General features: G+C 38.5%; 1 protein-coding gene across 3 annotated transcripts in view; it reads left to right on the top strand.

Annotated features, from left to right (window-relative positions):
* Nucleotides 1-15,038, top strand: part of LOC307188207 (uncharacterized protein) — a 56,972-nt gene that overhangs the window by 19,618 nt on the left and 22,316 nt on the right. The window contains exons 1-2 of one of the 3 annotated variants that reach the window (XR_013828828.1): nucleotides 13,339-13,521; nucleotides 14,772-14,823. The exons of 1 other annotated variant lie outside the window; for it this stretch is intronic. The gene's annotated coding sequence lies outside the window, so the exon portion shown is untranslated. Of the gene's footprint in view, nucleotides 1-11,638; nucleotides 11,744-13,338; nucleotides 13,522-14,771; nucleotides 14,824-15,038 lie in introns of those variants that run through there. One more of the 3 variants, XR_013828827.1, reaches the window with a different exon arrangement.

Genomic DNA, 15,038 nt, shown 5'->3' with positions numbered 1-15,038 from the left:
AAAAACAAACACAAAAATAAAGAAAACATTTTAAATCTTACAGTACAGTAACTTGAAAAGTACAGTAATACAGTACAACAGCTGGGATACTCCGGCTGGTATCGAGGGAACAGGCAAGAAGAGTTATTGATTGGAGGAGGGAGAGGAGGTGGAGATGGTAGAGGTGAAGGATTATCAGCAGTAGGAGATGGAGGGCAAGCTGCCATTTCACTCACGCCTGACGCTGATGGCACAGGTTCTGGTTCCTTGCTGGATTTAATTCTATCTACCCTCTTGAAAAAATGATCCATTGATGTCTGGGTAGTAGCTCTTTTTTTCTCATCATAGATGACAAGGTAGCACTGGATTTCATTCTGGATGGCTGCTGCTACCTTTGGGTACCATTCTAGTTTCGGGTCCTGTGTCTCAAAACCTAACAGTGCTTCCTCAAATAAAGAAGATTCCCTTGCCATTTTCTGTGTCGTGAATCTCTTCAGTTCTTCAGTTACTTCTTCTTCCTCCTGTCCCTCTTCATCCTTTCTCTGGGCCTCTAATTCCATCAGTAAGCTCCTCATGTTGCACAGCAAGGAGTTCAATGAAAGTGTCCTCTTGCAGATCTAGCTCCAGCTTCACGCTGAGGGTCACTACGTTGTTGAAGACCTCTTCAGACTTCTGATCTACCTTCTCAAATCCAAAAAAATCATGAACTGTGGGCAAAGGTTCTTCCAAACCCCATTCATGGTGACCACTATACCTTCACACCATGCAAACTCAATGTTTTTATGGTCTTGTAGATGTTATAGTCCTTCCAAAGTTGTCCCTAGGTTGTTCCTGATTTGTCACTTACCTTTACTGCCTGACAAAAAGTGTGACGTAAATAACATTTCTTGAAAGTCGCTATAACTCCCTGGTCCATAGGTTGGATGAGCAACGTAGTATTCAGTGACAGATGCACTACTTTGACGTTGGGATGAAAGTCATCCATGGATGGGGCATGGCCCAGAGCATTGTCGAGCAGCAAAAAAATGTTTTGCTGGAACGTCCTCCTCCAAGCAATATTTCTCTACATCTGGGATAAAGTGGTGGCAAAACCAGTCCTGGAACGTGGCCTGTGTAATCCAGGGTTTGGGGTTATGCTTCCATGCAACAGGAAGAGAGCCCTTGCCCTTGGCTCTGTGTTTAAGGGTTCTTGGGTTCTCTGAATGATAAACTAAGAGAGGCTTCAGCTTCAATTCACCGGAAGCATTGCCACCAAACAACAGTTAGCCTATCCTTTGCTGCTTTACAGCCCGACATCAACTTTTCCTCCTTACTGATGTAACTTCGGTCTGGCATCCTCTTCCAGTACAGTTGTGTCTCATCCACATTAAAAACCTGGTTGGGTAAATACACAGCATCATCAATAATTTCTCAAAGTGTTTCCGGAAGTTCCCGGATAGCTACCCTATCTGCACTTGCTGTCTCTCCACTTACTTTTACATTGTGAAGGTTGGCTCTAGCCTTGAACCGATGAAACCAGCCATGGCTGGCATTAAAAGACGTGCCCTCTGATTGTTTGCCGTGTTTCTTCTTCAAGTCTTCATAAAGCCTTTTAGCTTTCTCTCGAATCAGCATTAAGCTGAGCAGGACTCAGCACTAATGTTGATCCTGCATCTGCACACTGAGAAGTTTCTCCATCTCCTCCATCACTTTTCCATGCTTCTTCAATATTTTGTCAACATCATCAGCACAGCTGACTTCACATGTTCCATGATCTTGTCCTTGTTCTTTAGATTCATGACAATGATAGAATGATTCATGTTGTAAGAATGAGCGATGTCTAACATCTTTTTGCCTCACTCCACTCTCTCAATTACTTTCACTTTTGTTTCCATCATTATCACGTGGCCCTTCTTAAGAGTACCAGCTACATCACCGCTGCTTTTACTCTTGCTTCCAGACATCTTGGGCTTGAAATAAAGGTACTGTACTACTGTACTCTATACACTACTGTAAAGAACACAAAAGCGCAACCACTTATAGAGGATGAACGCACATGAAAATGTATGCCAGACACGTGAACTAACTTACATTCGAATTGTACATGCAAATGGACGTTTGCATCTTTGAAAGTTTGCAACTTGAAGTTTCGTATGTAGGTGACTTACTGTATTTGTACTGCCTAGGGAGAACTACCTAGGAAAACTGTGGTATGATTTATGTCAGAGAATGTTTTGCTTATGTTCTCTTCTAGGAGTTTTAAGGTCTCCTATGTTATATTTAAGCATGTAAACCGTTTTGAGTTTATTTCTGTGTATGGTGTGAGGGTATGTTCTGACTTCACTGATTTGAATACGGCTGTCCAACTTTCAAAACACCACTTGCTGAAGAGACTGTCCTTTCCCCATTGTATATTCTTGCCTGCTTTGTCGAAGGTTAATTGACCATAGGTGTGTGGGTTTATTTCTGGGCTCTCTATTCCATTCCATTAATCCATGTATCTCTTTCTGTACCCATACCATGCGGCTTTGATTACTGTAACTTTGTAGTATTGTCTGAAGTTTAGGAGGGTTATGCCTCCTGCTTTTTTCTTTTTCCTCAGGATTGTGTTGACAGTTCTGACTTTTCACGGTTCCAGATATATTTTAGGATTATTTGTTCTAGTGCTGGGGAAAGTGTCATGGGCAATTTGACAGGAATCACATTAAATCTGTAGATTGCTTTGGGTAGTGTAGCCATTTTAACAGTTTTAATTTTTCCCATCCAAGAGCATGGGATGTCTTTCCATTTCTCTGAATCATCTTCAGTTTCCTTTACTAATGTTTTGTAGTTCTGAACGTATAAGTCTTTCACCTCCTTGGTGAGGTTTTTTCCTAAGTATTTTATTTTCTTGATGCCATTTTAAAAAGGATTGCTTGTTTACATTTCCTTTCTGATATTTCATTGTTAATGTAAAGAAATGCATCCAGGGACTTCCCTGATGGCTCCATGGTTGAGAATCTGCCTGCCAATACAGGGGGCATAGTTTGTGCCCTGTTGCAGGAAGATCTCACATGCCGTGGAGCAGCTAGACGTGTGTGCCACAAGTACTTAACTGCACACTAGAACCCGTGAGCCACAACTACTGAGCCCATGTGCCACAACTACTTAAGCCCGCATGCCTAGAGCCACTGCAACAAGAGAAGCCACTGCAATGAGAAGCCTGCGCACCACAACAAAGACTAGCCCCCACTGGCCACAGCTAGAGAAAGCCCGTGCACAGCAATGAAGACCCAATGCAGCCAAAATAAATTAAAAAAAACCCCAAGAAATGCAACCAATTTATGTATGTTAATCTTGTATCCTGCTACTTTGCTGAATTTGTTTATCAGTTCTAGTAGTTTTTGTGTGGAACTTTTAGGGTTTCCTTTATATATATTATCATGTCATCTACATACAATGACAACTTTACCTCTTCCCTTCCAATGTGGTTAGATTTTATTTCTTTTTCTTGTCTGATTGTTGTGGCTAGGACTTCCAATACTATGTTGAAGAGAAGAGGTGAGAGTGGGCATCCTTGTCTTCTTCCAGGTTTTAGGGGGAAGGCTTTCAGCCTATGAACATTGAGTATTATATTGGTTGTGGGTTTGTCATAAATAGCTTTTATTATGTTGAGATATGTTTCCTCTATACCCATTTTTGTAAGTTTTTTTTTTTTTTTTTTTTTTTTTTTTTTGCGGTACATGGGCCTCTCACTGTAGTGACCTCTCCCGTTGCAGAGCACAGGCTCTGGACACACAGGCTCAGTGGCCATGGCTCACGGGCCCAGCCACTCTGTGGCATGTGGCATCTTCCCAGACCGGGGCACGAACCTGTGTCCCCTGCATTGGCAGGCGGACTCTCAACCACCGCGCCACCAGGGAAGCCCTGGTAGGTGTTTTTATCATCAATGGATGTGCTTTTTCGGCATCTGTTGAGATTATCATTTGTTTTGTGTTTTTCCTTTGTTGATGGGGTGTATCATGTTGATTGATTTGCATATGTTGAAACACCTTTGTGACACTGGGGTGAATCAAATTTGGTCATGGTATATGATCCTCTTATGTGTTGTCAGATTCGGTTTTCTAATATTCAGTTGAGAATATTTTGCATCTATATTTATCAAAGATATTGGTCTGCAATTTTCTTATTTTGGTAGTGTGTTTCTCTCTATTTTTTTTAAGTCTTTAATGAATTTGTTCCAATATTGCTTCTGTTTTATGTTTTGGTTTCTTGTTTGTGAGGCATGTGGGATCTTAGCTCCACCATGAGGGATTGAACCTGCCCCCCCTGCAGTGGAAGGCGAAATCTTAACTGCTGGACAACTAGAAAAGTCCCCATCTGTATTTTGTTTGTTTTAGTAGATTTCTTTCTTTATTTTTGAATTGATTGGGTGTCTGTTGCTGTGCACAGGCTCTCTCTAGTTGTGGCGAGCGGGGGTTACTCTTCATTGTGCTGTGCAGGCTGTTCATTGCAGTGGCTTCTTTTGTTGCAGAGCATGGACTCTAGGTGCGCGGGCTTCAGCAGTTGTAGCTATCAGGCTCAGTAGTCGTGGCTCCTGGGCTGTAGAGCGCAGGATCAGTAGTTGTGGCACACAGGCTTAGTTGCTCCGCGGCATGTGGGATCTTCCCAGACCAGGTCTCGAACCTATGTCCCCTGCATTGTCAGACTGTGTCACCAAGGAAGTCCCCCCCATCTGTTTTTGGTATCAGGGTGATGGGTGGCTTCATAGAATGTCTTTGGAAGTATTCTTTACTCTTCAATCTTTTCGAAGAGTTTGAGAAGAATCAGTGTAAGTTTTGCTTTGTATATTTGGAAGAATTTGCCTGTGAAACCATCTGATACTGGACTTTTGTTGGTAGGGAGTTCTTTTTAACTACAGATTCTATTTTGTTTTTAGTGATCAGTATGTTCAAGTTATCTATTTCTTCTTGATTCAGTTTTGTTCGGCTGTAAAAAAAACAACATATATTTTTAGGTTATGTTAGCACCTAAATACTTACCATGTATTAGACCACAAAAGAGTGAAGAAAAAAATATTAAAATATTTTTTCAAATAGAAAATGTATTGAAATATTTTTCAGAAATTGGGATAATAATACTAATTACAATAATGACAAATTATTCTGAACTTAAAGACTATTTTATCTAAGATGCTTATTATATGCTTATTATAAGCATGGTATTATATGCTTATATATTATATGATATTATATATGCTTTTTATATGCTTATTATAAGCATGATATTATATGCTTATTGTTTTATTGCTTTAAAATACATGGAATGTTTTCTCCTTTCTAACGTAATTCTTTTATTTTACCTGTATATTTTGAAAAAAATTTAGTTGCACATAATATAAAAAATTACACTTTAATAGGCGATATTAATCCAGTTACATTTACTATAGTACTGAAAATACCTAGGTTTAGAGTTACCATGTTATCGAGTGCTGTTTTTTATTTATTTTTAAAAAAGATTTAATTGCGGGGGGCATAAATTATTTATTTATTTATATCATCTTATTGGACTATAATTGCTTTACTATGCTGTGTTAGTTTCTGCTTTATAACAAAGTGAACAAGCTATACATATACATATATCCCCATATCTTCTCCCTCTTGCATCTCCCTCCCACCCTCCCTATCCCACCCCTCTAAGTGGTCACAAAGCACTGAACTGATCTCCCTGTGCTATGCAGCAGGTTCTTACTAGCCATGTATTTTACATTTGGTAGCATATATAAGTCCATGCCACTCTCTCACTTCATCCCAGCTTACCCTTCTCCCTCCCCATGTCCTCACGTCCAATTTCTATGTCTATGTCTTTATTCCTGTCCTGCCCCTAGGTTCTTCCAAACCATTTTTTTTTCTTTTTGTTTAGATTCCATATATATGTGTTAGCATACAGTGTTTGTTTTTCTCTTTCTGACTTACTTCACTCTGTATGACAGATTCTAGGTCCATCCACCTCACCACAAATAACTCAATTTCATTTCTTTTTATGGCTGAGTAATATTCCATTTTATATTGAAGATGTGCAGCATCTTCTTTATCCAGTCATCAGTTGATGGACACTTATATTGCTTCCATGTCCTGGCTATTGCAAATAGAGCTGCAATGGACATTGTGGAACATGACTCTTTTTGAATTATGGTTTTCTCCAGGTATATGCCCAGTCGTGGGATTGCTGTGTCATATGGTAGTGGTAGTTCTATTTTTAGATTTTAAAGGAACCTCCATACTGTTCTCAATAGTGGCTGTATCAATTTACACTCCCACCAACGGTGCAAGAGGGTTCCCTTTTCTCTACACCTCTGCAGCATTTATTGTCTGTAGATTTTTTTTGATGATGGCCATTCTTACCTGTGAGCGGTGATACCTCATTGTAATTTTGATTTGCATTTCTCTAATGATCAGTGATGTTGAACATTCTTTCATGTGTTTGTTGGCAAACTGTATATCTTCTTTGGAGAAATGCCTGTTTAGGTCTTCTGCCCATTTATGGATTGGGTTGTTTGTGTTTTTTGATATTGATCTGCATGGGCTGCTCCTAAAGTTTGGAGATTAATCCTTTGTCAGTTGCTTCCTTGGCAAATATTTTCTGCCATTCTGAGGGTTGCCTTCTCGTCTTGTTTACGTTTTCCTTTGCTGTGCAAAAGCTTTTAAGTCTCATTAGGTCTCATTTGTTTATTTTTATTTCCATTTCTCTAGGAGGTGGGTCAAAAAGGATCTTGCAGGCTTCCCTGGTGGTGCAGTGGTTGAGAGTCCGCCTGCCGATGCAGGGGACACAGGTTCGTGCCCCGGTCCAGGAAGATCCCACATGCCACAGAGCAGCTAGGCCCGTGAGCCATGGCTGCTGAGCCTGCGCCTCCGGAGCCTGCGCACTGCAATGGGAGAGGCCACAACAGTGAGAGGCCCGCGTACTACAAAAAAAAAAAAAAAAAAGGATCTTGCTGTGATTGATTTCATAGAGTGTTCTTCCTATGTTTTCCTCTGAGAGTTTTATAGTGTCTGGCCTTACATTTAGGTCTTTAATCAATTTTGAGTTTATTTTTGTGTATGGTGTTAGGGAATTTTCTAATTTCATTCTTTTACCTGTAGCTGCCCAGTTTTACCAGCACCATTTATTGAAGAGGCTGTGATTTCTCCATTGTATATTCTTGCCTCCTTTATCATAAATAATGTGACCATATGTGTATGGGTTTATCTCTAGGCTTTCCCTCATGTTCCATTGATCTATATTTCTGTTTTTGTGCCAGTAGCATACTGTCTTGAGTACTGTAGCTTTGTAGTATTGTCCGAAGTCAGGGAGCCTGATTCCTCCAGCTCTGTTTTTCTTCTCAAGATTGCTTTGGCTGTTCGGGGTCTTTTGTGTTTCCATACAAATTGTGAAATTTTTTGGTCCATTTCTCTGAAAAATGCCATTGGTAGTTTGATAGGGATTGCATTGAATCTGTAGATTGCTTTGGGTAGTATAGTCATTTACACAAGGTTGATTCTTCCAATCCAAGAACATGGTATATCTCTCTGTTTGTGTCATCTTTGATTTCTTTCATCAGTGTCTCATAGTTTGTTGAGTAAACTACTTTTGGCTCCTTAGGTAGGTTTATTCCTAGGTATTTTATTCTTTATGTTGCAGTGGTAAATGGGAGTGTTTCCTTAATTTCTCTTTCAGATTTTTCATCTTTAGTGTATAGGAATGAAAGTGATAACTGTACATTAATTTTGTATGGTGCTGGAACCTTACCAGATTCATTGATTAACTCTAGTAGGTTTCTGGTAGCATCTTTAGGATTCTCTATGTATAATATCATGTCATCTGCAAACAGTGAGAGCTTAACTTCTTCTTTTCCGATTTGGATTCCCTTTATTTCTTTTTCTTCTCTGGTTGCTGTAGCTAAAAATTCCAAAAGTGTGTTGAATCATAGTGGTGAGAGTGGGCAACCTTGTCTTGTTCCTGATCTTGGTGGAAATGGTTTCACTTTTTCACCATTGAGAACGATGTTGGCTGTGGGTTTGTCATATATGGCCTTTATTATGTTGAGGAAAGTTCCCCCTATGCCTACTCTCTGGAGGTTTTTTTTTTTATCATAAATGGGTGTTTAATATTGTCTAAAGCATTTTCTGTGTCTATTGAGATGACCATATCTTTTTTATCCTTCAGTTTTTTAATATGGTGTATCACATTGATTTGCATATATTGAAGAATCCTTGCATCCCTGTGATAAACCCCATTTGATCTTGGTGTATGATCCTTTTAATGTGCTGTTGGATTCTGTTTGCTAGTATTTTGCTGTGGATTTTTGCATCTATGTTCATCAGTGATATTGGCCTGTAGCTTGCTTTCTTTGTGACATCTTTGTCTGGTTTTGGTATCAGGGAGATGGTGGTCTCATAGAATAAGTTTGGGAGAGTTCCTCCCTCTGCTATATTTTGGAAGAGTTTGAGAAGGATAGCTGTTAACTCTTCTCTAAATGTTTGATAGAATTTGCCTGTGAAGCCATCTGGTCCTGGGCTTTTGTTTGTTGGAAGATTTTTAATCACAGTCTCAGTTTCAGTGCTTTGGATTGGTTTGTTTATAGTTTTTATTTCTTCCTGGTTCAGTCTTGGAAGCTTGTGCTTTTCTAAGAATTTGTCCATTTCTTCCAGGTTGTCCATTTTATTGGCATATTGTTGCTTGCAGTAATCTCTCATGATCCTTTGTATTTCTGCAGTGTCAGTGTTTACTTCTCCTTTTTTATTTGTAATTCTATTGATTTGAGCCTTCCTTTTTTTCTTGATGAATCTGGCTAATGGTTTGTCAATTTTGTTTATCTTCTTAGAGAACAAGCTTTTAGTTTTTTTGATCTTTGCTGTTGTTTTATTCATTTCTTTTTCATTTATTTCTGATCTGATCTTTATGATTTCTTTCCTCTGCTGACTTTGTTTTTTTTTTTGTTTCTTTCTCTAATTGCTTTCAGTGTAAGGTTAACTTGTTTATTTGAGATGTCTCTTGTTTCTTGAGGTAGGATTGTAGTGCTATAAACCTCCCTCTTAGAACTGCTTTTTCTGCATCCCATAGGTTTTGGGTCTTCATATTTTCATTGTCATTTTTTTCTAGGTATTTTTTGATTTCCTCTTTGATTTCTTCAGTGATGTCTTGGTTATTAAGTAGTGTATTGTTTAGCGTCCATGCGTTTGTATTTTTTACAGATCTTTTCCTGTAATTGATATCTAGTCTGATAGCATTGTGGTCAAAAAAGATACTTGATACGATTTCAATTTTCGTAAATTTACCAAGGCTTTTTTGTGACCCAGGATATGATCTATCCTGGAGAATGTTCCATGAGCACTTGAGATAAAGTGTATTCTGTTGTTTTTGGATGGAATGTCCTATAAATATCAATTAAGTCCATCTTGTTTAATGTATCATTTAAAGCTTGTGTTTCCTTATTTATTTTCATTTTGGATGATTTGTTCATTGGTGAAAGAGGGGTGCTAAAGTCCCCTACTATGATTGTGTTACTGTCAATTTCCCCTTTTATGGCTGTTAGCATTTGCCTTATGTATTGAGGTGCTCCTATGTTGGGTGCATAAATATTTACAGTTGTTATATCTTCTTCTTGGATTGATCCCTTGATCATAATGTTGTGTCCTGCTTTGTCTCCTGTAATAGTCTTTATTTTAAAGTCTTTTTTGTCTGATATGAGAATTACTACTCTGGCTTTCTTCTGATTTCCATGTGCATGGAATATCTTATTCCATCCCCTATCTTTCAGTCTGTATGTGTCTCTAGGTCTGAAGTGGGTCTCTTGTAGACCGCATATTTGCCGGTCATGTTTTTGGATCCATTCAGCCAGTCTATGTCTTTTGGTTGGAGCATTTAATCCATTTACATTTAAGGTAATTATTGATATGTATGTTCTTATTACCATTTTCTTAATTGTTTGGGGTTTGTTATTGTATGTCTTTTCCTTCTCTTGTGTTTCTTGCCTAGAGAAGTTCCTTTAGCATTTGTTGTAAAGCTGGTTTGGTGGTGCTGAATTCTCTTAGCTTTTGCTTGTCTGTAAAGGTTTTAATTTCTCTGTCAAATCTGAATGAGATCCTTGCTGGGTTGAGTAATCTTGGTTGTAGCTTTTCCCCTTTCATCACTTTAAATATGTCCTGCCAGTCCCTTCTGGCTTGCAGAGTTTCTGCTGAAAGGTCAGCCGTTAACCTTTTGGGGATTCCCTTGTATATTATTTGTTGTTTTTCCCTTGCTGATTTTAATATTTTTTCTTTGTATTTAATTTTTGATAGTTTGAGTAATATATGTTTTGGCATGTTTCTCCTTGGGTGTATCTTGTATGGGACTCTCTGCACTTCCTGAAGTTGATTAATGATATCCTTTACCATATTAGGGAAGTTTTCAACTATTATCTCTTCAAATATTTTCTCAGTCCCTTTCTTTTTCTCTTCTACTTCTGGGACCCCTATATTCGAATGTTGGTGTGTTTAATGTTGTCCCAGAGGTGTCTCAGATTGTCCTCAATTCTTTTCATTCGTTTTTCTTTATTCTGCTCTGCAGTAGTTTTTTTCTACTATTTTGTCTTCCAGTTCATCTATCCATTCTTCTGCCTCAGTTATTCTGCTATTGTTTCCTTCTAGAGCATTTTAAATTCCATTTATTGTGTTATTCATCATTGTTTGTTTGCTTTTTAGTTCTAGGTCCTTGTTAAACGTTTCTTGTATATTCTCCATTCCAGTTCCAATACTTGGGATCATCTTTACTATCATTACTCTGAATTCTTTTTCCAGTAGACTGCCTATTTCCTCCACATTTGTTTGTTCTGGTGGGATCTTACCTTGCTCCTTCATCTGCTGTGTGTTCCTCTGTCATATTTGGCTTTGGGGACTGTGTTTGGGGTCTCCTTTTTGCAGGCTGCAGATTCTTTGTTCCCGTTGTTTTTGGTGTCTGCTCCCAGTGGCTAAGGTTATTTCAGTGGGTTGTGTAGGCTTTCAGGTGGAGGGGACTTGTGCCTGTGTTCTGGTGGGTGTGTCTGGATCTTGTCTTTTTGGTTGACAGGTCTGCATCCAGTGGTGTGTTTTGGGGTGTCTGTGGCCTTATTATGATTTTAGGCAGCCTGTCTGCTAATGGGTGGGCCTGCATTCCTGTCTTGCTAGTTGTTTGGCATGGGATATCCGGCACTGGATCTTGCTGGTCTCTGAGTGGACCTGGGTCTTAGCGTTGAGACGGATATCTCTGGGAGGCTTTCACTATTTGATATTAGAAGGTGCCGGAGGTCTCTTGTAGACCAATGTCCTGAACTCGGCTCTCCCAACTCAGAGGCATAGGCCTGACACCCGGCCGGAGTACCAAGACCCTGTCAGCCACATGGCTGGGGGTGAGAGCAAGAGGTAGCTTTGGTACATCTGAAAGACCACCAATGAGATTCACTGACCATTTTCTCTCCAGAAGTGAAGAAAACAAAATTTAGTCTTCGGCTAGTCAGCCACTTTGGTAGCCAGCCTCCAAGATGGCCCTATTTATCCCCTGATTATCTCCCAGTCTTCATGTACCTGTGTGGCTCCTCACACTTGAAAAGGGCTGACTGTTTAACTAATAAGAAATTGCCGAAATGACAGAGTGCAGCTTCCAAAGTTATGAAAGACATTGAAGTTTCTGCTTTGGTTTCTGCTAGATCACTCATCCTGGGGTAAGCCAGCTGCCATGTCATGAGGACACTCAAGCAGTCCTAAGGAGAGATCCATGTGGCAAGGAACTGAGGCCTCTTACCTACAGCCACGTGAGTGAGTCATCTCAGAAGTCAAAAGATTTAATTTTATTTATTTTCATTGCATTGGTCTTCGTTGCTGTGCAAGGTTTCTCTAGTTGTTTCAAGCAGGGGTTACTCATCGTTGTGGTGCACGGGCTTCTCCTTGCGGTCGTTTCTCTTGTTGTGGAGTATGGGCTCTAGGTGCATGGGCTTCAGTAGTTGTGTCATGCAGGCTCAATAGTTGTTGCTTGCTGGCTCTGGAGCACAGGCTCAGTAGTTGTGGCACACGGGCTTAGTTGCTCTGCGGCAGGTGGGATCTTCCCAGACCAGGGATTGAACCCCTGTCCCCTGCATTGGCAGGCAAATTCTTACCCACTGTGCCACCAGGGAAGTCCAGTGTGCTCTTTTTTAAACCTAGTCTGTTTTCATTATTTTCTATCTTAACAATTCTGTATTAATTAAAAATAGTAATACTCCTTTCTACCCCTCCTGTTTGAGGATTATATATGAAGAGGTATGTGTTATTTATTAATCTCAAATTTTCACCTTTTAAGAAGTAATCACAATGTCAAGTATTTAATACCTTTCAGTTCCACCTTGAAAAGCATAGATATTAAAGTGCTAATATAATTACCTTCCCTAGTAAACCGTTTTTACTTTTCGTTATATATAAAATACAGCTAAAAGCATGCCTGGTTTGTAAGGAAATGACAAATTTCAGAAAATTCAGAATCTGAATACACTGTATACATAGCTTCTAGATAAAGACACAGAAAATTGCCAGATACTCAGAGGCCCCCTGGTCCCACTCTAGTGACTCCCCTTAAGGTTGAATATTGTTCTTGTATCAAACAAAAATATCATGTTACCTGTATTTTGTAGTTTATATAAATGTTATGGCACAGTAAAATCACTTTTGGATTGGGCTTTTTATTTTATGTTGTTTGTGAATATGCCTATATGGTTTCCTGTTGTTGTGATCATGCATTGCCACTGTTGCATAGGATTCCATAGTGTAAATATTTAACTATTAATTAATTTATTCCAATGTGTATTACAATATGAGTGTTTTTCAGTTTGTGCCTATTGAGAATAGCACGGGTATAAAAATTCTAGAACTTGAGCTTTGGTGGTGTGTGTATAAATTATTGTTCAGTATACATGTAGTAGTAAAATTTTTGAGTCATAGCTTTCATGTGTTAATCTTTTTAGATATTTCTAAATATTTTCAAAACATGTGTATGATTTTTCTTTTTCTTTTTTGGTTTTTTTTTACATCTTTATTGGAGTATAATTGCTTCACAATGGTGTGTTAGTTTCTGCTTTATAACAAAGTGAATCAGTTATACATATACATATGTTCCCATATCTCTTCCCTCTTGTGTCTCCCTCCCTCCCACCCTCCCTATCCCACCCCTCTAGGTGGTCACAAAGCACCGAGCTGATCTCCCTGTGCTATGTGGCTGCTTCCCACTAGCTACCTATTTTACGTTTGGTAGTGTATATATGTCCATGCCTCTCTCTCGCTTTGTCACAGCTTACCCTTTCCCCTCCCCATATCGTCAAGTCCATTCTCTAGTAGGTCTGTGTCTTTATTCCTGTCTTACCCCTAGGTTCTTCATGACAGTTTTTTTTTCTTAAATTCCATATGTATGTGTTAGCATATGGTATTTGTCTTTCTCTTTCTGACTTACTTCACTCATTTGTATGATTTTTCATCCTCAGCAGCAGTGAATGAGATTCAAGGATTATACACATTCTTGTCAAACCTGATAATACCTGTCATTTTCATTTGAACTTTCTGGTTGGTAAGTGATAATTAAATGTATCACTTTTTTGCATTTAATTGACTACTAAGAAGCCAAGCATCTTTTGATATGTTTACTTAACATTCTGTACTCTCTTTTGTGAAATATTTTTTGGTATATTTTCCCCATATTTGCTATTACCTTATCTTCTTATTGAAGACTTCTTTTTTATTTAACATCCGAAGTCTTCTTATTTAGGAGTTTTTAATATATGCTTGCTATGAGTTCTTCTCTCTTTCTGTCTCTCCTTCTCTTTCTTTAGATGAGTGTCAGTTTTTAATGTTAATAACATCTAATTTGTTATTTTCCTAATTATTTATTTATTTAGTCTTCTGTTTATTTATGTAGTCTTCTTATCTGTAGCAGAACACATTATTTATTCGAAACCACAAATATGTTTTTGTTTCTTCAATAAATCTAATTATTAATCTTTAAATTTAACTTTCTAAGCTAAATATGTTGTATCATAGTGAGTATTAATTTTTCTATGACAGCTGAAAAGTTACATTTATTCAGAAAATGTTGTATTTAGCTTTCTTTTCATTTGCTCCTACTTCTCATTGATTCACAGAGGTAAACATCACTTCATCCATGGGGCTGACTTTTCTCTGATTTCTCATGGTCATTCTCACTAATTCGTCTTACCTCCTAAAATCTTTAGCAATACCATTATTCCACAGAAGCAAAAACCTTCCTTGGGCCTTTTTCCTCAGAAGATTGATTATTCCCACATTTTAAATGGGAGATTGCAATAAGTTAGGAGAAAATGCCACAAGGGTCTCTCATTTTATTTTTCACATCTTGTATCAGCCTCTGCTTGCACTCGGTGTTCAAAGATTTTTGTACAACACATTGATGGAAGATGCCAGTTGTTTCTCTCCTTGGGGCAAAAGACAGATTAATTACCTGACAAATAAAATAAAGACAGTGCCTTGCTCTGCTCAAATGTTGGAGAGGATTGCTTGCATCCTACTTTAAAAGTTTCAGGTGACTGTAGCTTAAGATTCCTAAGCTTTAATCCGTACTTGCACCAAGCACAGCACCCAACAGGACTGCTTTACATAACCCCATGAGACTTTTGTGTGCAAGTGGAACAGATAACAATATAAAACTGTTGCTGTCTTTCTGTGTCATAAAAATGATTTTTTGTCTCATTTAAAATATTTTTTTCTAAAATCCAAAAACGTGTCAGGCTAAAATATTGGAATTTCAAATATGGTAAATCTAAGATCCTTCAAATTTCTTTCCAGTTTTGTTGATGATGGGTTGCCATCAGAGATATGACTTCATTAAACACAATAGGTAAGATTCCTTCACATGCCTGATTGGGGAATATGAAAATAATCCCTGGAAAAATCTGGACATTTTCTAGTTCTCAAGTATTGGCTAAGATGGTAGAAAGGACCCTTCATTGTCCTATATGTGAATGCAGATCAATTGAGAGAGGTGTATTTTCTGTGCAGATACCCTCTCTTTTGGTGTGCCCTGATACCTCCCTCAACTTATGTACCAACTCC

The sequence above is a fragment of the Stenella coeruleoalba genome (genome assembly GCF_951394435.1).
Source record: "Stenella coeruleoalba genome assembly, chromosome: 6".
Lineage (NCBI taxonomy): Eukaryota > Metazoa > Chordata > Mammalia > Artiodactyla > Delphinidae > Stenella > Stenella coeruleoalba.
Note: the sequence above shows the minus strand (reverse complement) of the source record. Positions and strands in the feature narration are given on the sequence as shown.